This window comes from Salmo salar, chromosome 10, assembly GCF_965601325.2.
Source record: "Salmo salar chromosome 10, fSalSal1, whole genome shotgun sequence".
Classification (NCBI taxonomy): Eukaryota; Metazoa; Chordata; class Actinopteri; order Salmoniformes; family Salmonidae; genus Salmo; species Salmo salar.
In genome coordinates this window covers 58,237,046-58,262,737 of record NC_138300.1, presented here as the reverse complement: position 1 = coordinate 58,262,737, position 25,692 = coordinate 58,237,046, and the positions used below count along the sequence as shown (strand labels likewise).

At 46.9% G+C, this 25,692-nt stretch overlaps 2 non-coding genes across 2 annotated transcripts; both read left to right on the top strand.

The window, feature by feature from the left end:
- The first annotated feature begins 16,752 nt into the window (after nt 1–16,752).
- On the top strand, nt 16,753–16,824 carry trnap-cgg (transfer RNA proline (anticodon CGG)). The gene has a single exon. It is a non-coding gene; the product is annotated as a tRNA-Pro (tRNA).
- Nucleotides 16,825–17,014: 190 nt separating this feature from the next.
- trnap-ugg (transfer RNA proline (anticodon UGG)) lies at nt 17,015–17,086 on the top strand. Its single transcript has one exon. It is a non-coding gene; the product is annotated as a tRNA-Pro (tRNA).
- Nucleotides 17,087–25,692: the final 8,606 nt, after the last annotated feature.

Sequence of the window (25,692 nt, the reverse complement as noted above, 5' to 3'; positions counted from 1 at the left end):
CAAAGCAGTGCGACACAAACAACACAGAGTTACACATGGGATAAACAAACGTCAATAACACAATAGAAAAGTTGATATAGAGTGTGTGCAATTGAAGTAAGATTCGGGAGGCAAGGCAATAAATAGGCCGTAGTGGAGAAATAATTACAATTACAGCTTGATCTCCCCCTTTAAATAAAGGACAAACTGTGGCTACCTTCCAAGCAATATGAACCTCCCCAGAGAGGAGAAACAGGTTAAAAAGGTTGGAGATAGGCTTGGCAATGATAGGGTCAGCAACCTTAAAGAAGAAAGTGTCTAAACCATCTGACCCAGATGTTTTTTGGGGGGTCTAGTTTAAAGAGCTCCTTTAGCACCTCGGACTCAGTGACCACCTGCAGGGAGAAGCTTTGTAGCGGGGCAGGGGAAAAATAGGGAGAAGCTTCGGGATAGTCGCATTAGAAGGGGTGGTAAATGTTAGACAGGCAAGGAGGCATGGCTGAATCAAATAGGAATCCTGACTTCATGAAGTGGTGATTAAAGAGCTCAGCCATGTGCTTCTTGTCAGTAACAACCACATCATCAACATTAAGGGACATGAGCAGCTGTGAGGACGAGGGTTTATTCTCCAGGTCTTTAACTGTTTTCCAGAACTTTTTGGGGTTAGACCCACAGAGAGAGAACTGCTCCTTAAAGTAACTAACTTTGTCCTTCCGGGGAGCCTGAGTGCACTTCTTTCTCATTTGCCTGAACGAGAGCCAGTCAGCCGGAGTATGCGTGTCCCGAGCCTTTCGCCAAATGCAATTCTCATTTTCTTTATTTGTTAACGATACCACTAAAAATATTTAAAAGTTTTTTAGCAAGCGTCTATGACAAATCAGGATAGGTCGTTTCACTGAGCAGCCATTACAAACACAGGCTGTAAAACAGTGATCACTAAGGTCATTACAGAAAACACCAGACTGATACCTATCAGGATTATTTGTGAGGATAATATCGAGGAGAGTAGTCTTTTCTGGGTGTTTGGAGTCATACCTTGTGAGATTGGTAATAATGTGAGAAAAATTTAGGGAGTCGCATTGCTTTAGGACTTGGTCAGGTGGTTTAAGCATGTCCCAGTTTAGGTCACCTAGCAGGACAAATTCAGACTTAGTGTAAGGGACCAGGAGAGATCTTAGGGCAGTTAGGGTACAGGCCTGTGCTGATGGAGGATGATAGCAACAAAGAGCTATTTGAAAGTTTAATGCTTAAAACCAGCAAATCAAATTGTTTGGGGACAGACTTGGTGGAGACAACTGAGCACTGAAGGTGATCCTTGGTAAAGATTGCCACTCCCCCACCTTTGGAAGATCTGTCTTGCCAAAAAAGGTTATAACCAGAAAGGTTAACATCAGTGTTCAAAACGCTCTTTCTTAACCACGTCTCAGTAATGACCAACACATCTGGATTGGAGCTGTGAACCCACACTTTCAATTGATCCATTTTAGGTAATAAGCTTCTAGTGTTAACGTGCAGAAAACTCAGGCTTTTACGAGAGCAGAAATCAGTGAAGCAGATATCAGAGCACCAGTCAGAATTGGGGCTAGCAACTGTAGATGTGCCAGGGTGTACATGTACATTTACAGATATCATCACCATAATACAATCAGGGCACGGCAGAGGACAGGGAGAGCTCTGCAGTGCTGATTTATGACATCTGAATGTGCATGAGATGGTAACAAGATCATATTGTACAGCAATTTCATCAGATAACATGAATACAAAGCCGGCGAGAGGTGGTTAGAATAGGATGGGAGGCCAAAAGTCTGTGTAACCAATATAGAGTCAGATTCCCGAGTGTGGAAACAAACAGTCTGTTCCACGGTTGGGCAAAGAAAGTTTGTAGTCAACAAAATATGCAGGAGTCATGAGGAAAACGACTTAGGGCCATTGTAAGAGTCACTCGCCCCAACAGTGCGTGTGTGCTGGAGGTGAGCGAAAGTTCGGGAGAGAGGGGTGAGTGTGGTGGGGGTACCTGTACCAGACAGGGGGAGACAGGCCTGGGCAGACGGTGAACAGATCGCCAGGTGGAATCCAAGCAGCAGTGCAGCAGGCAACGGGAGTAGGTGTCACACCCAATTGGGAGAAGCTTTTATTTCTGGAGGCAGATTTCTTGTAGAAAAGAATGTTCAACAAGCAGTTCTCTACATATTTTTGGTCATGTAGTGTACAGTCGTGGTCAAAAGTTTTGATAATGACACAAATATTAATTTCCACAAAGTTTGCTGCTTCAGTGTCTATGGAATACTGAAGTATAATTACAAGCATTTCATAAGTGTCAAAGGTTTTTATTGACAATTACATGAAGTTGATGCAGAGTCAATATTTGCAGTGTTGACCCTTCTTTATCAAGACCTCTGCAATCTGCCGTGGCATGCTGTCAATTAACTTCTGGGCCACATCCTGACTGATGGCAGCCCATTCTTGCATATTCAATGCTTGGAGTTTGTCAGAATTTGTGGGTTTTTGTTTGTCCACCCGCCTCTTGAGGATTGACCACAAGTTCTCAATGGGATTACGGTCTGGGGAGTTTCCTGGCCATGGACCCAAAATATCAATGTTTTGTTCCCCGAGCCACTTAGTTATCACTTTTGCCTTATGGCAAGGTGCTCCATCATGCTGGAAAAGGCATTGTTCGTCACCAAACTGTTCCTGGATGGTTGGGAGAAGTTGCTCTCGGAGGATGTGTTGGTACCATTCATGGCTGTGATCTTAGGCAAATTTTGAGTGAGCCCACTCCCTTGGCTGAGAAGCAACCCCACACATGAATGGTGAAAGGATGCTTTACTGTTGGCATGACACAGGACTGATGGTAGCGCTCACGTTGTCTTCTCCGGACAAGCTTTTTTCCTCAGCAGTCCAATCCCTGTACCTTTTGCAGAATATCAGTCTGTCCCTGATGTTTTTCCTGAGAGAAGTGGCTTCTTTGCCACCCTTCTTGACACCAGGCCATCCTCCAAAAGTCTTTGCCTCACTGTGCGTGCAGATGCCCTCGCACCTGCCTGCTGCCATTCCTGAGCAAGCTCTGTACTGGTGGTGCCCCGATCCCGCAGCTGAATCAACTTTAGGAGACGGTGCTGGCGCTTGCTGGACTTTCTTGGGCGCCCTGAAGCCTTCTTCACAACAATTGAACCCCCTCCTTGAAGTTCTTGATGATCCGATAAATGGTTGATTTAGGTGCAATCTTACTGGCAGCAATATCCTTGCCTGTGAAGCCCTTTTTGTGCAAAGCAATGATGACTGCACATGTTCCTTGCAGGTAACCATGTTTGACAGAGGAAGAACAATGATTCCAAGCACCACCCTCCTTTTGAAGCTTCCAATCTGTTATTAGAACTCAATCAGCATGACAGAGTGTCACGCTCGTGTGGATAGACACTTCAAGGCGCAGCGTGATTGGAGTTCCACATCTTTATTTTTAGTGAAACTTAAAACAACCCAAGAAACAAACAACGACCGTGCAGTACTGAGGTGCAACATACCAAAGGCTCTCCATGGTCAGGGCGTGACACAGAGTGATCTCCAGCCTTGTCCTCGTCAACACTCACACCTGTGTTAACGAGAGAATCACTGTCATGATGTCAGCTGGTCCTTTTGTGGCAGGGCTGAAATGCAGTGGAAATGTTTTTTGGGGGATTCAGTTCATTTGCATGGAAAAGAGGGACTTTGCAATTAATTGCAATTCATCTGATCACTCTTAACATTCTGGAGTATATGCAAATTGCCATCATACAAACTGAGGCAGCAGACTTGGTGAAAATTAATATTTGTGTCATTCTCAAACTTTTGGCCACGACTGTATGTGTGAGGGTGATCAGAATCTGCAGATTCTGTTGAAAAACGTTAAATGGAAGCAAACGAACGAAACGGGGGATCAACCTACCTGAATTTGTCCAATAGCAACTCTTGTTTGCAACTACTGGACTAATTATTACACCCTAGATCAGGTAGATGCAGGCAAGAGTGTGTAAGGCGGTATTGAATGTGTCAATGTCTGTCACATAGATTACTCAAATGTCTCTCAACCTGTGCACCTACGTTGTAAACTATCATCCATATGCTAGGCTGAAGCAACCTCATGATGGGTATAGGGAACATTGAGTATCATGTAGTAGAATAAACCTATCAATGTTACATTGAACTGGGTGAATGGAATAGGAATGACAGTCATCCAATATGCTGTAATAGAAATAAGGCAATGCTCATAAAAAAAAGAAAAAAAGAATTGTCCTCCTGTGAAGCAGTAACCGAAGCGACGGATTGGACAGTGAGTTGAAAGACAGGATGTTCTGGTGCTCACCTCTCCTAGAGGCTCTTATTTACAAACAGAACATTGACAAAGACTTGAATAAATCTAACATATTCTCAGTATAAACTATTCTGGCAACAACTCTTAAATAAAACCCAGTTATAGCTCTACTGCAGTCAACCTGTTACCTACCCAGACTGCTCTCCTCCAGGTATAACTCTACTGTAGTCAACCTGTTACCTACCCAGACTGCTCTCCTCCAGGTATAACTCTACTGTAGTCAACCTGTTACCTACCCAGACTGCTCTCCTCCAGGTATAACTCTACTGTAACCAACCTGTTACCTACCCAGACTGCTCTCCTCCAGGGAAAAGCCAACTGAGCACCTAAGTTCTCTCTCCAGGAACTCCCTTTAGCTAGGAATGTTCCATCACGATAGCCCCAAAACACATTTCTACCATAAAAACATAATTTCTCATCGACATCTAATGTCATAAACAACAGTTTTATATAAACACACACACTTCAATAACTTTTGCCATAACTTCTACTTTAAGTCACAATACAGATTCATGAAGTAATTCACACCCCTGCGATAATTAATCACTTTGGTTATTCCCATCAACCAATAAATGTTCCTCGATGACACAGACTAATTTGCCTCATGCATAATGCAATACCGGCTACTTGTGCAAGGAAACAGCACAGCGCTTCAGATAAACACACGAGGTAGGTTAAATGCTGTGATTATACTCTACCAACACTTTGATCGTTATTCTCATAATATATTTAACATTACTAGAGCATGTACTTTTAAATGGGCAGCTTTATACACGGCAGAAACATTCTTAACAAGTTACATTGTTTTAGTAACTGGCGTGCGTAACAAAACACTCGACTTTGGCGCCTTATGTCAAAGTATTGTTGGCAAACGGAATGCGCTACTCAATCCAACATTCTCTTTGGTTTCAGGATTCTTGACTTTACCTTGAAGAGATACATTATAGAGTGTTTCTTCAACCAATCATCTGTTTCAGTGTCGTTGTCTACAAGTCATGGACATGAGCACCATGACACTTCCCGAAATCATAAACAGCACCAACCGCCACTGAAATAGACAGAAACTTACAAGACAGAAACAGAGTAAAAAAATTGGTTTGAATGGTTGGACCAGCAAATCCAAGGCCACTTCCTTTAGTCATAATAAAGTTACATTCAACTCTGGTCCATGTCTCTTACCCTTTTCACCTCAGTTACAGAGGGACTCTTCCCCTCCTCGATATACTCTCTCTTGGTCAGTTCTCCTATGTCTGCTCACAGTGTCCAGTCTGAGGAGAAGACATGCTTCGCTATGATGATGATGATGATAGTAGATGCTGTTCATTCATCAAACTAACAAAACAGTCACACAGATGGATGCAGCAGATTTACAAGAAAAAATGATTTTGTTCAACACAACTGTTCAAGGACAGCTAACATGTTGTTTTTAAATGGACTCAATTCCAAATTCAAGTGATACTTTTCAACTGTCTAAATAAAGTCCAAAAGTCAGATACAGATAGAGGGGCAGTCAGTCAGCCAGCTAGCTAATCAGTCAGCCAGCCAGTGAAATCAGTCAGACAGTCACAATCAGTCAGACAGCTAGACAATCAGTCAAACAGCCAGTTAGTCAGATAGCCAGTCAGTCAGTCCCCTTATTGGTCTTTGAGTCTGGCCAGTTCAGTCTTCAGGTGGTGGTAGTCTTCTCTAGGTCCTGTCTGAGGAGCTGGAGTCCTGTATCACACCTCCCCTGGGCTCCAAGACACTCCTCTAGAGACCGGATGACTTGTTGACCGTATGACCTGCAGGGCCCTGGTCAGCTTAGACAGGTCATTACCGACCTGCAGAGGCCCTGGTCAGCTTGGACAGGTCATTACCAACCTGTAGGGCCCTGGTCAGCTTGGACAGGTCATTACCAACCTGCAGAGGCCCTGGTCAGCTTGGACTGGTCATTTCCGACCTGCAGGGCCCTGGTCAGCTTGGACAGGTCCTTACCAACCTGCAGGGGCGCTGGTCTGCTTGGACTGGTCATTATCGACCTGCAGGGGCTCTGGTCAGCTTGGACAGGTCATTACCAACCTGCAGAGGCCCTGGTCAGCTTGGACTGGTCATTTCCGACCTGCAGGTCCCTGGTCAGCTTGGACAGGTCATTACCAACCTGCAGGGCCCTGGTGAGCTTGGACTGGTCATTACCAACCTGTAGGTCCCTGGTCAGCTTGGACTGGTCATTACCAACCTGTAGGTCCCTGGTCAGCTTGGACAGGTCATTACCGATTTGCAGGGGCCTGGTCAGCTTGGACAGGTCATTACCGACCTGCAGGGCCCTGGTCAGCTTGGACTGGTCATTACCAACCTGTAGGTCCCTGGTCAGCTTGGACTGGTCATTACCAACCTGTAGGTCCCTGGTCAGCTTGCACAAGTCATTACCGACCTGCAGGGGCCTGGTCAGCTTGGACAGGTCATTACCAACCTGCAGGGGTCCTGGTCAGCTTGGACAGGTCATTATCGACCTGCAGGGGCCCTGGTCAGCTTGGACAGGTCATTACCGACCTGCAGGGCCCTGGTCAGCTTGGACTGGTCATTACCGACCTGTAGGTCCCTGGTCAGCTTGGACAGGTCATTACCGACCTGTAGGGCCCTGGTCAGCTTGGACAGGTCATTACCGACCTATAGGGCCCTGGTCAGCTTGGACAGGTCATTACCGACCTGCAGGGCCCTGGTCAGCTTGGACAGGTCATTACCAACCTCTAGGGCCCTGGTCAGCTTGGACAGGTCATTACCAACCTGCAGGGCCCTGGTCAGCTTGGACAGGTCATTACCAACCTGTAGGGCCCTGGTCAGCTTGGACAGGTCATTACCGACCTGCAGGGGCCTGGTCAGCTTGGACAGGTCATTACTGACCTGCAGGGGCCCTGGTCAGCTTGGACAGGTCATTACCGACCTGCAGGGCCCTGCTCAGCTTGGACAGGTCATTATCGACCTGCAGGGGCCCTGGTCAGCTTGGACAGGTCATTACTGACCTGCAGGGGCCCTGGTCAGCTTGGACAGGTCATTACCGACCTGCAGGTCCCTGGTCAGCTTGGACTGGTCATTACCAACCTGTAGGTCCCTGGTCAGCTTGGACAGGTCATTACAGACCTGCAGGGGCCTGGTCAGCTTGGACAGGTCATTACCGACGTGCAGGGCCCTGGTCAGCTTGGACTGGTCATTACCAACCTGTAGGTCCCTGGTCAGCTTGGACTGGTCATTACCAACCTGTAGGTCCCTGGTCAGCTTGCACAAGTCATTACCGACCTGCAGGGGCCTGGTCAGCTTGGACAGGTCATTACCAACCTGCAGGGGTCCTGGTCAGCTTGGACAGGTCATTATCAACCTGCAGGGGCCCTGGTCAGCTTGGACAGGTCATTACCGACCTGCAGGGCCCTGGTCAGCTTGGACTGGTCATTACCGACCTGTAGGTCCCTGGTCAGCTTGGACTGGTCATTACCGACCTGTAGGTCCCTGGTCAGCTTGGACAGGTCATTACCGACCTATAGGGCCCTGGTCAGCTTGGACAGGTCATTACCGACCTGCAGGGCCCTGGTCAGCTTGGACAGGTCATTACCAAACTCTAGGGCCCTGGTCAGCTTGGACAGGTCATTACCAACCTGCAGGGCCCTGGTCAGCTTGGACAGGTCATTACCAACCTGTAGGGCCCTGGTCAGCTTGGACAGGTCATTACCGACCTGCAGGGGCCTGGTCAGCTTGGACAGGTCATTACCAACCTGCAGGGGCCCTGGTCAGCTTGGACAGGTCATTATCGACCTGCAGGGGCCCTGGTCAGCTTGGACAGGTCATTACTGACCTGCAGGGGCCCTGGTCAGCTTGGACAGGTCATTACCAACCTGCAGGGCCCTGGTCAGCTTGGACAGGCCGTTACCAACCTGCTGGTCAGCTTGGACAGGTCTTTACCGATCTGTAGGGCCCTGGTCAGCTTGGACAGGTCATTATCGACCTGCAGGGGCCCTGGTCAGCTTGGACAGGTCATTACTGACCTGCAGGGGCCCTGGTCAGCTTGGACAGGTCATTACCGACCTGCAGGTCCCTGGTCAGCTTGGACAGGTCATTACCAACCTGCAGGGCCCTGGTGAGCTTGGACTGGTCATTACCAACCTGTAGGTCCCTGGTCAGCTTGGACTGGTCATTACCAACCTGTAGGTCCCTGGTCAGCTTGGACAGGTCATTACCGACCTGCAGGGGCCTGGTCAGCTTGGACAGGTCATTACCGACGTGCAGGGCCCTGGTCAGCTTGGACTGGTCATTACCAACCTGTAGGTCCCTGGTCAGCTTGGACTGGTCATTACCAACCTGTAGGTCCCTAGTCAGCTTGCACAAGTCATTACCGACCTGCAGGGGCCTGGTCAGCTTGGACAGGTCATTACCAACCTGCAGGGGTCCTGGTCAGCTTGGACAGGTCATTATCAACCTGCAGGGGCCCTGGTCAGCTTGGACAGGTCATTATCGACCTGCAGGGGCCCTGGTCAGCTTGGACAGGTCATTACTGACCTGCAGGGGCCCTGGTCAGCTTGGACAGGTCATTACCGACCTGCAGGTCCCTGGTTAGCTTGGACAGGTCATTACCAACCTGCAGGGCCCTGGTGAGCTTGGACTGGTCATTACCAACCTGTAGGTCCCTGGTCAGCTTGGACTGGTCATTACCAACCTGTAGGTCCCTGGTCAGCTTGGACAGGTCATTACCGACCTGCAGGGGCCTGGTCAGCTTGGACAGGTCATTACCGACGTGCAGGGCCCTGGTCAGCTTGGACTGGTCATTACCAACCTGTAGGTCCCTGGTCAGCTTGGACTGGTCATTACCAACCTGTAGGTCCCTAGTCAGCTTGCACAAGTCATTACCGACCTGCAGGGGCCTGGTCAGCTTGGACAGGTCATTACCAACCTGCAGGGGTCCTGGTCAGCTTAGACAGGTCATTATCAACCTGCAGGGGCCCTGGTCAGCTTGGACAGGTCATTACCGACCTGCAGGGCCCTGGTCAGCTTGGACAGGTCATTACCAACCTCTAGGGCCCTGGTCAGCTTGGACAGGTCATTACCAACCTGCAGGGCCCTGGTCAGCTTGGACAGGTCATTACCAACCTGTAGGGCCCTGGTCAGCTTGGACAGGTCATTACCGACCTGCAGGGGCCTGGTCAGCTTGGACAGGTCATTACCAACCTGCAGGGGCCCTGGTCAGCTTGGACAGGTCATTACCGACCTGCAGGGCCCTGCTCAGCTTGGACAGGTCATTATCGACCTGCAGGGGCCCTGGTCAGCTTGGACAGGTCATTACTGACCTGCAGGGGCCCTGGTCAGCTTGGACAGGTCATTACCGACCTGCAGGGCCCTGGTCAGCTTGGACAGGCCGTTACCAACCTGCTGGTCAGCTTGGACAGGTCTTTACCGATCTGTAGGGCCCTGGTCAGCTTGGACAGGTCATTACCGACCTGCAGGGGCTCTGGTCAGCTTGGACAGGTCATTACCGACCTGTAGGGCCCTGGTCAGCTTGGACAGGTCATTACCAACCTGGAGGGCCCTGGTCAGCTTGGACAGGTCATTACCGACCTGTAGGGCCCTGGTCAGCTTGGACAGGTCATTACCGACCTGCAGGGGCCCTGGTCAGCTTGGACAGGTCATTACCGCTGCTGCCCCTCCTTCCTCTGTTAGCACCTCCATGGGGAGCAGAGTGAATTACCATGTTGTTTTAAATCACACCAATCAAGTCTCTTTGGCTTACAACAACAGTGCATGTCACACCACTGTCTCACCTCACTGTCTATTCCTGACTATAACATCAACTCTGCCAATCGCACCATCTAGAGACCTGCACCTGGCTGGCACTGACTGTCTATTCCAATGGACATTGCCAAGAAAACGGTCAGTCTCAGGTCTGCCAATGCGCACAGGGTTCCGTCTCCCTCCTCTCCTGGAAAAGTTCCCTTCTCCCTCCCTCCCTCCCTCCCTCCCTCCCCCTCGGACAGGTTCCCTTCTCCCTCCTCTCCTGGTTCCTACCTACCATGCAGCTGGCACTCTCTTTCCCTTCCTCTCTCTCTCCCTCCTCCTCTCCTGGGCAGCAGGTTGAGGTCAGTGCCACTAACCTGCTGCTCTCTCCGGGTCTCTCCCCCCAGCTGCTCCTGGGGGTGTCAGAGTTGTTCCCTCTCCCTGTCACTCACTCCTTCTCCTCCCTCCCTCCCTCCCTCCTCTCTTCTCCACTAACCTGCTGCTCTCTCCGGGTCTCTCCCCCCAGCTGCTCCTGGGGGTGTCGGAGTATTTTTGATTATAGTGGTGGGGAGTCGACTGTATTTTTGCAATGGAGGAACCTCTTTTCTTTTCCATAGTCTACTTCAAGAACACATCTTTCCCAGCAAAGAAAGATCGAGCTAGCGAGGGAGAGAAAGAGAGATGGGAGGGGCAGGCATGTCCGCCACCAGGCAGACGGTCAAAACAGCGCATCGGTAATCAAAAGATGTAGTCTATAGCAATGCTGTCTTTCGCAATGTCGTCTTTCGCAATGTCGTCGCTTGTTATGTTTTGGGGCGCGCAAGTTCACTAAAGTAGGGGCTATCAATGAGGATGCGGAGCTATTCTACACGCAACAGACCGAAGACCAAACACACACTAGCGTTTTTCATAGCCAAGAGAACGGGGAGCAGGCGAGGGAGAGAGGAGGATCGGGGCAGGCAGAGAGACGGTCAGAACCGTGCGCATAGTCTATAGTTTGGTAATCTAGCAATGCCTCGTAAATTCACCAGAAGTATATTAAAGTAGGCTATATATTAAACTATCAATGAGTATGGCCTAGCTATTCTTCATAGTGACAGTGAATTGAAGTTTAACATTGCCAAATGCATCAGTTTAATTAGGCCTAAATGTGCAATAAGAAGTATTGCCTATAGTTTATTTAATGAAACCCTGGCTGGCTGTTCACGTCCTAGGTCAGGGCTCTCCAACCCTGTCCCTGGAGAGCTACCAACCTTCCTGTAGGTTTCTGCTCCAACCCCAGTTGCAACTGACCTGATTCAGTTTATCAATCCGCTAATTATTTAATCAGATGCGCTAGATTGGTGATAGGAGCTCTCCACGAACAGGGTTGAAGAGCCCTGTCCTAGGCAATAGATCGCAAAGCAGCATCCACGCTAAAAGTTTTTGGGGGAAATAGCAAGTTCACTCTTATCATCCATAAACAGTCCAGTGCAAATACGGTTCAGCTGCTCAAATCAGCAGGATATCGGGCATTGTTATTAGGAAGGACGTCTACCATGGATGGATCGCTAAAATAATGATTATGATCACACTTCATCAATTTAAATATTATAGGGAGACATTTGGCAGCCAAGCACGAGTTACCAGTGTAGCCTATTATCGTCTAGATATGAAGTTGAGATATATTCACGCCTACAATAAAAACCTCCAAGCTTCCGTCATAAGATTCAATTCAATTTGAAAACAATTATAACGATAAATACAGGGGGGCCGTTTGGAAAAACGAATCCTGTGTGAATCGTCCTCTGGAATAACACACATGCTTGTAAAATAATTACTAAACCAACGTCTCTAGTAATACCCATCTGAACCGGGCTATAACATGGCAAAGAATAGAGCTATAACATGGCAAAGAATATGGCTATAACATGGTAAAGAACAGGGCTATAACATGGTAAAGAACAGGGCTATAACATGGTAAAGAACAGGGCTATAACATGGTAAAGAACAGGGCTATAACATGATAAAAAATAGGTTTATCAGTGTAGAGTGCGCCGCATCATCCCGTGTGATCCGTCAAAACTACACAATGTATAAATATCACTGCATTCTTCTAGTTCCTACACATCACCTTCAATATTCAAACAATATAGGCCTTTTATAGACAAATGGGCAGCCTCATGTTCACGTCAGTCCTCTAGAACGCAAATGTAGTCTTCCTAGTAGGACCACAACAATGACATGGTGTGTATCCCAGTCAAAAGTGTTCGCTGCTCTGGCACCCCAATGGTGGAACAAGCTCCCTCACGACGCCAGGACAGCGGAGTCAATCACCACCTTCCGGAGACACCTGAAACCCCACCTCTTTAAGGAATACCTGGGATAGGATTAAGTAATCCTTCTAACCCCCCCCCCCCCCCCCCCCACAAAAAAAAAAGATATATATGTACTATTGTAGTGGTTGTTCTACTGGATATCATCAGGTGAATGCACCAATTTGTAAGTCGCTCTGGATAAGAGCGTCTGCTAAATGACGTAAATGTAAATGTATGTATGTCTGTGCGCATCCGTTTCAACGTTTTTCTTGGGGAGTCGAGCAAGAGTCGACTCCAATCACTGAAGTCGACTCCAAAAAATACTGGAGTCGTGCACCGCTAGTTGATTAAAGTGATGGAAAGGAGATTATAGCGGAATCAGCTTCAGTCTATATTGTAATTAGGGGTGTAACGGTACACCATTCGGTACGGGACCTTGGTTCGGTCTGGACTGTGAACAGGAATGAATAACTTAAAACAATTGTTTTTATTTAACTAGGCAAGTCAGTTAAGAACTAATTCTTATTTACAATGACGGCCTACCCCAGCCAAACCCGGACGACGTTTGGCCAATTGTGCGATGCCCTATGGGACTCCCAATCACAGCTGGTTGTGATACAGCCTGGAATCAAATCAGGGTGTCTGTAGTGATATCCCTAGCACTGAGATGCAGTGCCTTTAGACCGCTGTGATACAGCCTGGAATCGAACCAAGGTCTGTAGTGACGTCTCTAACACTGAGATGCAGTGCCTTAGACCGCTGTGATACAGCCTGGAATCGAACCAAGGTCTGTAGTGACCCCTCTAGCACTGAGATGCACTGACTTAGACCGCTATGATACAGCCTGGAATGGAACCAGGGTCTGTAGTGACGCCTCTAGCACTGAGATGCAGTGCCTTTAGACCACTGTGATACAGCCTGGAATGGAACCAGGGTCTGTAGTGACGCCTCTAGCACTGAGATGCAGTGCCTTTAGACCGCTGTGATACAGCCTGGAATGGAACCAGGGTCTGTAGTGACGCCTCCAGCACTGAGATGCAGTGCCTTTAGACCGCTGTGATACAGCCTGGAATGGAACCAGGGTCTGTAGTGACGCCTCTACACTGAGATGCAGTGTCTTAGACCGCTGCACCACTCTGGAGCCTATATACCCTATATTATATTTAAATAAAACACTCGGCCTATAGGATGTGTCTATGCTACATTGTATAACTCTTGAGTAAATATGAGCTGAAACAAGTCCACAGACTTTTGGTCATTTAGTGAATGTTAGAGGGCATAGTGTTATTAAAGTACAGCTTGCCTAAATGGGTAATAGGAAACACTTTAACCACTACATAAATAATCTATTTGGTTATGATAATTGCAGAATAAATCCCTCACCTTTTTTTTTCACTGTGATTGTTTCATACTCGAGGAAATAGGCTATAGGCCTACAACAAGTTAGGATAGGCTACCATTCGTTCCATCTCTCATTTCATTGGACACATCACAGTGGTAAATCGATAAGCTAATTCAAGTACTTTCCTCAATGCGATCCAGGTCTGAAGCGCAGTTTAAAGATGGTTCACTTTTGACATTGAGGTTTGTAGGCTACTTCTAAATACTGCAATGTCAAATTTCTTGAGTAGACCATATAATTTATAAACAAACACCCTTCAGAACATTTCTCATCTTTACATTTACATTTACATTTACGTCATTTAGCAGACGCTCTTATCCAGAGCTACTTACAAATTGGTGCATTCACCTTAAGATATCCAGTGGAACAACCACTTTACAATAGTACATCTATATCTTTTTTTTTAGGGGGGGGGGGGGGGGTAATTCCTTAAAGAGGTGGGGTTTCAGGTGTCTACGGAAGGTGGTGATTGACTCCGCTGTCCTGGCGTCGTGAGGGAGCTTGTTCCACCATTGGGGTGCCAGAGCAGCGAACAGTTTTGACTGGGCTGACTCTTTTCTGAGTTGATATTCCCCAAGTAGCCATACAACAAATCACCATGTGCATCTCTCAGTTAATTGTGCCTATTAGAATGGTAAAAAAAATTAAAAGCAGACACTGAATATCCGTTTGAGCATGGTGAAGTTATTAATTACACTCTGGATGGTGTATCAATACACCCAGTCACTAACTCAGTTGCCGGAGAGGAAGGAAACCGCTCGTGGATTTCACAATGAGGCCGATTGTGACTTTAAAAAAGCTAGAGTTTAATGGCTATGATAAGAGACAATTTAAGATGGATCAACGACACTGTAGTTACTCCACAATACTAACCTAAATGACAAAGTGGAAAAGGAAGCCTGTAAGAAAAAACTAATATTCCAAAACATGCATCCTTTTTGCAATAAGGCACTAAAATAACACTGCTGAAGTACTAACACTAATTGCCTAGCAGAGGAGAAGAGCCCATCTCCCTGTACAAATTCCTGATTGCCTAGGAGAGGGAAACTACTCCCCCTCCGATACAGCCACTGATTACCAAAACAACAACAATAATCACAAATTGCCATGCACCTTAAAGGAAAAATCCACTCCCCATGTTATGTCAATGGGCCGAGCGGTGCATTCTGGGCGATTCGGGACAAGGGGGCACTCTCCTTCAAGGAGTGAATGGGAGTCTATTGGGCGCAAGCTTCTCAAAAACTCAACATTAACACTAATTTCGTTAACAAGAAGAACAACATTACACATCTTTTCCAGAGGAAAAATAGGCAGATTTCTCGACATATACACTGATTTTGAGAAAGGATTGCGTGACGATTAGCTTAGCGACCGCTTGACGCGGCATGACAACGTGAACGCGATTGGTCAACAGTTTACTGGGCGGGGGTGTAAAACGTTCGTCATTCATTGGATTCCTATCTCCTTTCTATAATATCTCTGACAACGGCAACATGCATTGAATGCATCCTGGACTAAAGAGACAGACAAATACGGAAAATGTACTACACTTTCTGTTAAATCACACATTTCTCGAGGTAGGAATATCGCAAAAAAATGTGATCAATGTGAGAAGACATCCTGCCGAGTTATGACACTGGCCAGTACTGAAATCGGAGGTGTATGACAAACGTTTTCACGATCTAAAAGTCGTATTTCTATGAATTTACAGTTTAATGAGAGCGACTTTTATCACAGTGCTACGTTATACCGGCCGGATTTCTGCATGCTTGAACGCCAATAATTTACATTCACATGTAAACATCAAATGACCCAGGGAATCGATAAAACATCACTCAGAGATGCACAAAAACGTTCAAAAAAAGGGGTGAACCTTTCCTTTAGTCCTGGTTGATGTGTCAACAATCAACGAGCTGCAACAAACACTCAAACTGGACAGTTTTATTTCAATCTCTTCATTCAAAGACTCAATCATTGACACTCTTACTGACAGTGGTGGCTGCTTTGTGTGATGTATTGTTGTCTCTACCTTCTTGTCCTTTGTGCTGTTGTCTGTGTCCAATAATGTTTGTACCATGTTTTGTGCTGCTACCATGTTGTGTTTACCATGTTGTTGTTATTTTCTTTATTTCACCTTTATTTAACGTCAGTTTAGAACAAATCCTTATTTACAGTGACGGCCTATGAAAAGGCAAAAGACCTCCTGAGGGGACGGGGGCCTGGGATTAAAAATAAATTAAGAAATAACATATAAATATCGGACAAAACACACATTTCGACAAGAGAGACGACACAACACTACATAAAGAGAGACCTAAAGACAACAATATAGCATGGTAGCAACACAACATGACAACAACATGGTAGAAACACAACATGGCAGCAACACATGACAACAACATGGTAGTAACACAATATAACAACAACATGGCAGCAACACATGACAACACAGCATGGTAGTAACACAATATAACAACAACATGGTAGCAACACATGACAACATTATATTGTTTCTACTGTATTATTGACTGTATGTTTGTGTAACTGTGTTGTTGTATGTTGTCGAACTGCTATGCTTTATCTTGGCCAGGTCGCAGTTGTAAATGAGAACTTGTTCTCAACTGGCCTACCTGGTTAAATAAAATAAAAATGAGCATTCAGCAGTTCACACCAAGTAGGCTACTGGGAAAACAAACAACATTTAAAGTAAATGACCCTAGCGAACAAAAAGACAACAGTTTAAAATACAAAAGACATTTCTCACTCCTGGAGATAGCAGGAGGCTACTAGCACTGCTACTAGCTAATAGTTGTTAATTAACCCAGCTGATGTGGTGTATAACTAGCTAGCTAGTTCAAAGTCGCTATTTGTTGTAATATTTGCTAGGTAGCTGTCTAACTAGCGTATTAAAACGACAAATATATGATAAAGTTGCGGAAGGATTTGTCAGTGTTATTATTTTATAAAATAAAACGTTGCATGCAACTGCACGTGGCTCGTTGGTCTAGGGGTATGATTCTCGCTTCGGGTGCGAGAGGTCCCGGGTTCAAATCCCGGACGAGCCCTCATTTTTCTTTTTTATCTCGACGTTAGCTAAATGAAATGGAAGCAAACCATTTATACAAGCAGTAACATAGGGTAAATGGTATTTAAAATACGATTTTTTTATGATGCCATTTACTTTTGGGAGATGTGTAATCCCACTTGATGTAGAATGAAGGGTATATATACTGTCTAGTTTTTGAATTGCAATGTGGCTCGTTGGTCTAGGGGTATGATTCTCGCTTTGGGTGCGAGAGGTCCCGGGTTCAAATCCCGGACGAGCCCGCTTTTTTTTCCAGTCTCGGGTATGTGTGTAATGCCGTAAATCAGCCTCATGCTTACTCCTAAAACTATACAGATCATTAACCTACATGTAGAAATTAAGAAATCTGTGGACAAAGTCTAGATTTTTTGTTTGTCAGTTTTTATGTTTGACTGTCATATCTGTTATTGTTTGTAGGGGGCAGTATGTCCCAGTTTTTGCAAGTCACCATCAACCTGTTTTTTGGTCTCATGTCATCCCGTTAAATTGCCATAATTTCGGAAGGTAGTTTATTCCATCAGGCTGTGCAAAACGCTAGAATCGATAGATTCACTTTATTAAATACGCGCCGAACCGTGCTGTGTGTTGTCTATGGCGGTTATCTTTCTGGGTCCTGTTGTTGACTTTAGATATATTGTAGAGCCCCACACATGATATTAGTGCTTGCAAAATACCGCGACCACCCCACTCTCTTTTTCTCTCTCTGATTTATTACATTGCCAAAGCAAAATGAAATATATAATTCTCTCACACACACACACCCTCCCCCCAAAAACACACGTCTTCCTTCGGCCACCTGCCCTCTGTCAAGCACCCTAAACAAAGGGTGTGAGCTCCCAGCCAGTCAGATAGATATGAGCCCAGTAGCAAAGCATCACACAGGCAGGCAGGCTGCTGTGCCAACCTTCCTTTAGAGGAGAGACAGCACCAAACTGCTCCATAACATTCATACGCTCTGAAAAGGACACAGGCATGCAGCAGAGCTGACTTTCTGCCTGTCTCTGTTTCTATAACATACAGTATCCGCATATCTGCCTGTCTCTGTTTCTATAACATACAGTATCCGCATGTCTTTCTGTCCAGCCCTGCTACCCAGTATCCCCTGCTACCTACTATCCCCAGCCCTGCTACCCAGTATCCCCTGCTACCTACTATCCCCAGCCCTGCTACCCAGTATCCCCTGCTACCTACTATCCCCAGCCCTGCTACCCAGTATCCCCTGCTACCTACTATCCCCAGCCCTGCTACCCAGTATCCCCTGCTACCTACTATCCCCAGCCCTGCTACCCAATATCCCCTGCTACCTACTATCCCCAGCCCTGCTACCCAGTATCCCCTGCTACCTACTATCCCCAGCCCTGCTACCTACTATACCCAGCCCTGCTACCCAGTATCCCCTGCTACCTACTATCCCCAGCCCTGCTACCTACTATCCCCAGCCCTGCTACCCAGTATCCCCTGCTACCCAGTATCCCCTGCTACCCAGTATACCCAGCCCTGCTACCCAGTATCCCCTGCTACCTACTATCCCCAGCCCTGCTACCCAGTATACCCAGCCCTGCTACCCAGTATCCCCTGCTACCCAGTATACCCAGCCCTCCTACCCAGTATCCCCTGCCACCTACTATCCCCAGCCCTGCTACCCAGTATCCCATGCTACCTACTATCCCCAGCCCTGCTACCCAGTATCCCATGCTACCCAGTATACCCAGCCCTCCTACCCAGTATCCCCTGCTACTTACTATCCCCAGCCCTGCTACCCAGTATCCCATGCTACCTACTATCCCCAGCCCTGCTACCCAGTATCCCATGCTACCCAGTATACCCAGCCCTCCTACCCAGTATCCCCTGCTACCTACTATCCCCAGCCCTGCTACCCAGTATCCCCTGCTACCTACTATCCCCAGCCCTGCTACCCAGTATCCCCTGCTACCTACTATCCCCAGCCCTGCTACCCAGTATCCCCTGCTACCTACTATCCCCAGCCCTGCTACCCAGTATCCCATGCTACCCAGTATCCCCAGCCCTGCTACCCAGTATCCCATGCTACCCAGTATACCCAGCCCTGCTACCCAGTATCCCCTGCTACCTACTATCCCCAGCCCTGCTACCCAGTATCCCCTGCTACCTACTATCCCCAGCCCTGCTACCCAGTATCCCCTGCTACCTACTATCCCCAGCCCTGCTACCCAGTATCCCATGCTACCCAGTATACCCAGCCCTCCTACCCAGTATCCCCTGCTACCTACTATCCCCAGCCCTTCTACCCAGTATCCCATGCTACCTACTATCCCCAGCCCTGCTACCCAGTATCCCATGCTACCCAGTATACCCAGCCCTTCTACCCAGTATCCCCTGCTACCTACTATCCCCAGCCCTTCTACCCAGTATCCCCTGCTACCTACTATCCCCAGCCCTGCTACCCAGTATCCCCTGCTACCTACTATCCCCAGCCCTGCTACCCAGTATCCCATGCTACCCAGTATCCCCAGCCCTGCTACCCAGTATCCCATGCTACCCAGTATACCCAGCCCTGCTACCCAGTATCCCCTGCTACCTACTATCCCCAGCCCTGCTACCCAGTATCCCCTGCTACCTACTATCCCCAGCCCTGCTACCCAGTATCCCCTGCTACCTACTATCCCCAGCCCTGCTACCCAGTATCCCATGCTACCCAGTATACCCAGCCCTGCTACCCAGTATCCCCTGCTACCCAGTATCCCTAGCCCTGCTACTCCAGCCCAGTACCCCAGTCTCTGCAACCCACCCAGGCCCCTCCACACCAGGCTTCCTCATGTTCAGGTAGCCCCCCCAGGCCTGCTGCTCCCTCTTTGCTGCATCTACCATACTAACCTCAAGATAGCCCTGCGCGGCCTACACTCCTCCAGCCCGGTAAGCTTGACAGCCAAGTACTCCAGTATTGCTGCTCCACCCAGGCTCTTCCAGTCCAGGTATCCCTTCAAGACCCAGTCCATGGTTCTGTGTGAGGACAGGGAGTATGTTATCAACCCTACTCCCGTCAGGACCGGATCACCTGGGTGCTCTACTGCAGACACACCTTCTGTGCCGCCTGCTTAGACACCATGTCCCAGCCCAGGAGCGGCCTGCTGTGCAGCCAGACCACGTGTGTACGGCGCGGCCTTAACCTTCAGGAGGCGCTGTGGGTCATCTCACACCTCTTGGACCACATGCCTGAGTGTAAAGAAGAGGAGGAGGAGAGGGTGGAGGCTAACGGACAGAAACATGCCTCCTCACAGGCAGAATGGTGAGTCCTCTTCACTTGATGTAATTAAAGGAGTTGTTGACCTGTACCTCCTTTGTCTTACCCTCCGTACCACCATTCCCCTACCCTCCGTACCGCCATGCCCCTACCCTCCGTACCGCCATGCCCCTACCCTCCGTACCGCCATGCCATGCCCCTACCCTCCGTACCGCCATGCCCCTACCCTCCGTACCGCCATGCCCCTACCCTCCGTACCGCCATGCCCCTACCCTCCATACCGCCATGCCGCTACCCTCCGTGTCATAATAGAGGTGTGTGGTTATTTAGAAACACTTTGTTGACTGGGTGTCCATTGGTGACCAGTATAAAATGACATTTTATTGGTCACATATTTTATCAGGAATCAAGGTAAGACCCAGATCCAGTCACATCAAATTGACAATGGTTTAATATTACAACAGGGGCAGGCAATAGACAGGTCAAGGCAGGCAGGGGGTCAGTAAACCAGAGGTGGGGCAACGGTACCGGACGGCAGACAGGCAGAGGTCAAACAATCCAGAGGTGGGGAAAAGTTACAGGTCGGCAGGCAGGCTCAGGGTCAGACAGAGTGGTCAGGCAGGGCAAGGGTCAAAACCAGGAGGGCGTGAAAAAGAGAGACTGGGGGAAAAGCAGGAGCTGAGACACAAAAACGCGCTGGTTGACTTGACAAACAAGACGAACTCGCAGACAAACAAACAGAGAACACAGGTATAAATATACAGGGGATAATGGTGAAGATGGGCAACACCTGGGGGGGGGGGGTGGAGACAATCACAAGGACAGGTGAAACAGATCAGGGTGTGACATATTTAGCAGATGTTATTGCGGGTGTAGTGAAATGCTTGTGTTTCTAGCTCCAACAGTGCAGTAATATCTAACAATTCACAACAATACACACAGATCTAATAAGTAAAATAACAGAATTAAGAAATATTAGGATGAGCAATGTTGGTGTGGCATTGACTAAAATACAATAGGGTACAATAGGGTACAATAGGGTAGAATAGGGTAGAACAGGGTAACGTGTAAAAGGCTTTGAAAAAGACAACGCTTGCTGTACGCTCAGTGCTCCGTTAACATGTCACATGATCAGAAATCTTCTAAAAAGAACAGCAATTTCACATTAATATGAAAAGATGTATACTAAAATACTACATGTCAGGTCTCAAAAATCGATATCCATCTTACCTCTAAAATGTTTTATATCCTCCTGTCACGTCCTGACCATAGTAAGATGTTATTTTCTATGGTAGAGTAGGTCAGGGCGTGACAGGGGGTGTTTTGTGTTTTTCTATGTTTTGTTCTATGTTTAGGTTCTAGTTTTCTATTTATATGTTGTTGTTTTTTGGGATGATCTCCAATTAGAGGCAGCTGGTCCTCGTTGTCTCTAATTGGAGATTATACTTAAGTAGGGTTTTTTTTCCCCACCTGTGTTTGTGGGTAGTTGTCTTCTGTTTAGTTTTCTGTACATGACAGAAGTGTGCGCTTTCGTTCTCTTTGTTATTTTTTCTTTAGTGTTCTGAGTTAAAATAAATATTCATCATGAGCACTCAACACGCTGCGCTTTGGTCCCCTCTCTACGACAGCCTTTACACCTCCGGATTCGAGAAGAAAAGATGACAAGTTCAAGACCTGAAAATGGCTGTCTAGCAATGATCAACGAACAATTTGACAGAGCTTGAAGAATGTTGTAAAGAATAATGTGCAAATATTGTACAATCTAGGTGTGCGAAGCTCTTAGAGATTTACCCGGAAAGACTCAGCTTTAATCGCTGCCAAAGGTGTTTCTAACATGTATTGACTCAGGGGTGTTAATACATATACATTTGATATTTCTGTGTTTCATTTTCAATAAATTAGCAAACATTTCCAAAAACATGTTGGTAACACTTTACTTGACACCCAGAGTCATAACACATTATGACATGGTGTCCACATCACCAACAAACTATCATGGTCCAAACACACCAAGACAGTCGAGAGGGCACGACAACACCTTTTCCCCCCTCAGGAGACTGAAAGGGTCCCCAGAGCCCCAAAAAGTTATACAGCTGTACCAGCGAGAGCATCCTGACCGGTTGCATCACCACCTGGTATGGCAACTGCTCGGAATCCGACCATCATGCACTACAGAGGGTAGTGCGTACAGCCCAGTAAATCACTGGTGCCAAGCTTACTGCTATACAGGACCTATATTCTAGGTGGTGTCAGAGGAAGGCCCTAAAAAATTCTCAAAGACTCCAGTCACCCAAGTCATAGACTGTTCTTTCTGCTACCACACGGCAAGCGGTACTGGAGTGCCAAGTCTAGGTCCAAAAGGCTTCTTAACAGCTTCTACCTCTACCCCCCCCCCCCCCCCCCCCCCCCAAGCCATAAAGCTGCTGAATAATTAATCAAATGGCCACCTGGACTATTTACACTGACCCCCCCATTTGTTTTAACACTGCTACTACTCACTGTTTATTATCTATGCATAGTTACTTCACCCCTACATGTACAAATTACCTTGACTAACCTGTACCCCTGCACATTTTGATTGAATCTGTCATAATATGGTCATAACGCTGTCATGATGGTGTCATGACACATACTTACACCTGTTGTGACATACATCACATGACCAACAGTATCTGGACACCTGCTGTTCGAACATCTCATTCCAAAATCAAGGGCATTAATATGGAGTTGGACCCCCCTTTGCTGCTATAACAGCCTTCACTCTTCTGGGAAGGCTTTCCACTAGATGTTGGAACATTGTTGCAGGGGGACTTGCTTCAATTCAGCCACGAGCATTAGTGAGGTCGGGCACTGATGTTGGGCGATTAGACCTGGCGTTCCAATTAATCCCAAAGGTGTTCAATGGGGTTGAGGTCAGGGCTCTGTGCAGGCAAGTCAAATTCTTCCTCTCCGATCTCGACAAACTAATTCTGTTTCAGAGTCCAGGAGGTACAGAGTGGCAGACATGCTCGTGGTCAAAGCAGGCAGAATGGTCAGGCAGGCAGGTACAGAGTCCAGAAACAAGCAAGGGTCAAAACCCGTGAGGACTTGAAAAAGGAGTATGGCAAAAACCCGCTGGTTGACTTGACTAAACAGACAAGACAAACTGGCACAGAGAGACAGGAAATACAGGGATAAATACACTGGGGAAAACAAGCAACACCTGGAGGAGGTGGAGACAATAATGAGGACAGGTGGAACAGATCAGGGAGTGACATACTCTCTCCTTCATCTTACTCACAGCTGAGTTGACACTGCCCAGCTGTAGCATATTTACATTTCTAAACGTAACAAACAACCAATCTGTTAAGCTAGTTTCTGATTTATTTATTTTTATATTTATTTATTTCACCTTTATTTAACCAGGTAGGCCAGTTGAGAACAAGTTCTCATTTATAACTGCGACCTGGCCAAAATAAAGCAAAGAAAGCAGTTTCGACAAAAACAACAACAAAGAGTTAGATAAGGAGGGTGGGTTCAGCGTGTGAAGAGATAAGGGGGCTGGGTTCAGTGTGTGAAGGTTATATTTCCATTACTGAGTGACTGTAACATATTCAAATCAAAACACAATGTGTGCAAATACTGTTGGACGAAAAAGTCTCTCTAATTTTGATTTTAAAAAATGAAGGTTGATTCATGTTGCAGCTCTGGGATGGCCTTTTTTGTTTTATTTTTTACTTTATTTAGTAAATACTTTCGTACCTCTTTCTTGAACGGTATTGTTGGTGTAAAGGTTTGTAAGTAAGCATTTCACGGTAAGGTCTACCTACACCTGTTGTATTCAGTGCATGTGAGAAATAAAATTAGATTTGAACTGTTATTGAACTGTTATTTTAGCTTTCTGTTTGTATGTAGCTTGCACTTCAATGGCATGACAACTCTTCTCTTTCAACTTGTTAGGCAATCACATGTACCTACGGGGAAAGGATGGCCAGCCACACAGGAGGGTGATTTTCACTAAGGAGGAGAAGGAGGCCATGCTGAATGAAATGCATGCTGGCCATTTTGGTGTGAAGGGGATGATTGCCAAAATGAACCTACTGTCACGACTTCCGCCGAAGTCGGTCCCTCTCCTTGTTCGGGCGGTGTTCGGCGTCTAGCCTGATGGGGGTGTGTACAACTAGCCTGGTGTGTACAACTAGCCTGATGGGGGTGTGTACAACTAGCCTGATGGGGGTGTGTACATCTAGCCTGATGGGGGGGTGTACAACTAGCCTGATGGGGGTGTGTACAACTAGCCTGATGGGGGTGTGTACAACTAGCCTGATGGGGGTGTGTACATCTAGCCTGATGGGGGTGTGTACATCTAGCCTGATGGGGGTGTGTACAACTAGCCTGATGGGGGTGTGTATAACTAGCCTGATGGGGGTGTCTACATCTAGCCTGATGGGGGTGTGTACAACTAGCTTGATGGGGGTGTGTACAACTAGCCTGATGGGGGTGTGTACATCTAGCCTGATGGGGGTGTGTACAACTAGCCTAATGGGGGTGTGTACAACTAGCCTGATGGGGGTGTGTACATCTAGCCTGATGGGGGTGTGTACATCTAGCCTGATGGGGGTGTGTACAACTAGCCTGATGTGGGTGTGTACATCTTGTCGTGTCTTTGGGGGTACCATTAAACGGAAGATATGTTTATCAATTAGCTCCCTGTAATTATTATCACGCGATTAAACTGATTAATCGTTTAATTGTAATTAACTAGGAGATCGGGGCACCAAGGAGAATATTCAGATTACAAAGCTATAATTTTCCTAATATAACTTTCCTGTACTATAATATTATATTCTATTATAGTATAGGCAGATTATCTTCTAGTTTAATTGGTGTATTTACCTCTAGTCCAGTCTCATACCAAACGTCGTAAATTGTTGTATCTGCACGAACCCAGTCTTTACTAAAATCATCCATACATCAATTGTCTTAAAATCATTTATTTACTACACTAAGTAATTAACAGAAAAACATACAAACAGTCATTATCGTCACAAAGGATTGGTATCGGAATGTGCCCTACTGGCTAAACAGGCAGGTCGGCCTGTTGAACAATGGATCATAAAAGGTCGGCTGAGAAGTTACACAGGGTTGATTAATATTAACAATTGACAATTGAAGGCTCACTCATTCGGGAACAATTGCAATCAATATATATTTACGCTCAGTGTGTCGTTCTGATTCTTGTTGGAGAGTAGTTCTGTTGGGGAGTTTTGTCCGCGTTCTCTCTCTCTCTCGGTTAGAATGGCTCTTTCAGAGCGACATTCATTAATGTCGTCATCGAATGGTTGGTTCGTTGGTCTTCGCGTTCAATGATATAATTTACTTAGCTGCAGACTAATAATGAATATCAAAGACTTGTTCTTATTCTGTCAGTATCGATAGTCTAAAAGTTAACCACGTGGTATGGTTCACTTTCAGTAGAGGAATTGGAAGGTAAAACCTATTAGCCAACGGAGTGTAGGCCTGGTCTGAGGAAATGTAAATCCGGGGGTGTTTTATAGTGCCCATAGAACAGCTTGTCAAATGACGCCTGGTCCTGTATGGGTCCCTGGGGGCGTGCCTATGACTGAGTTAGATTTGGTCACAGAAATA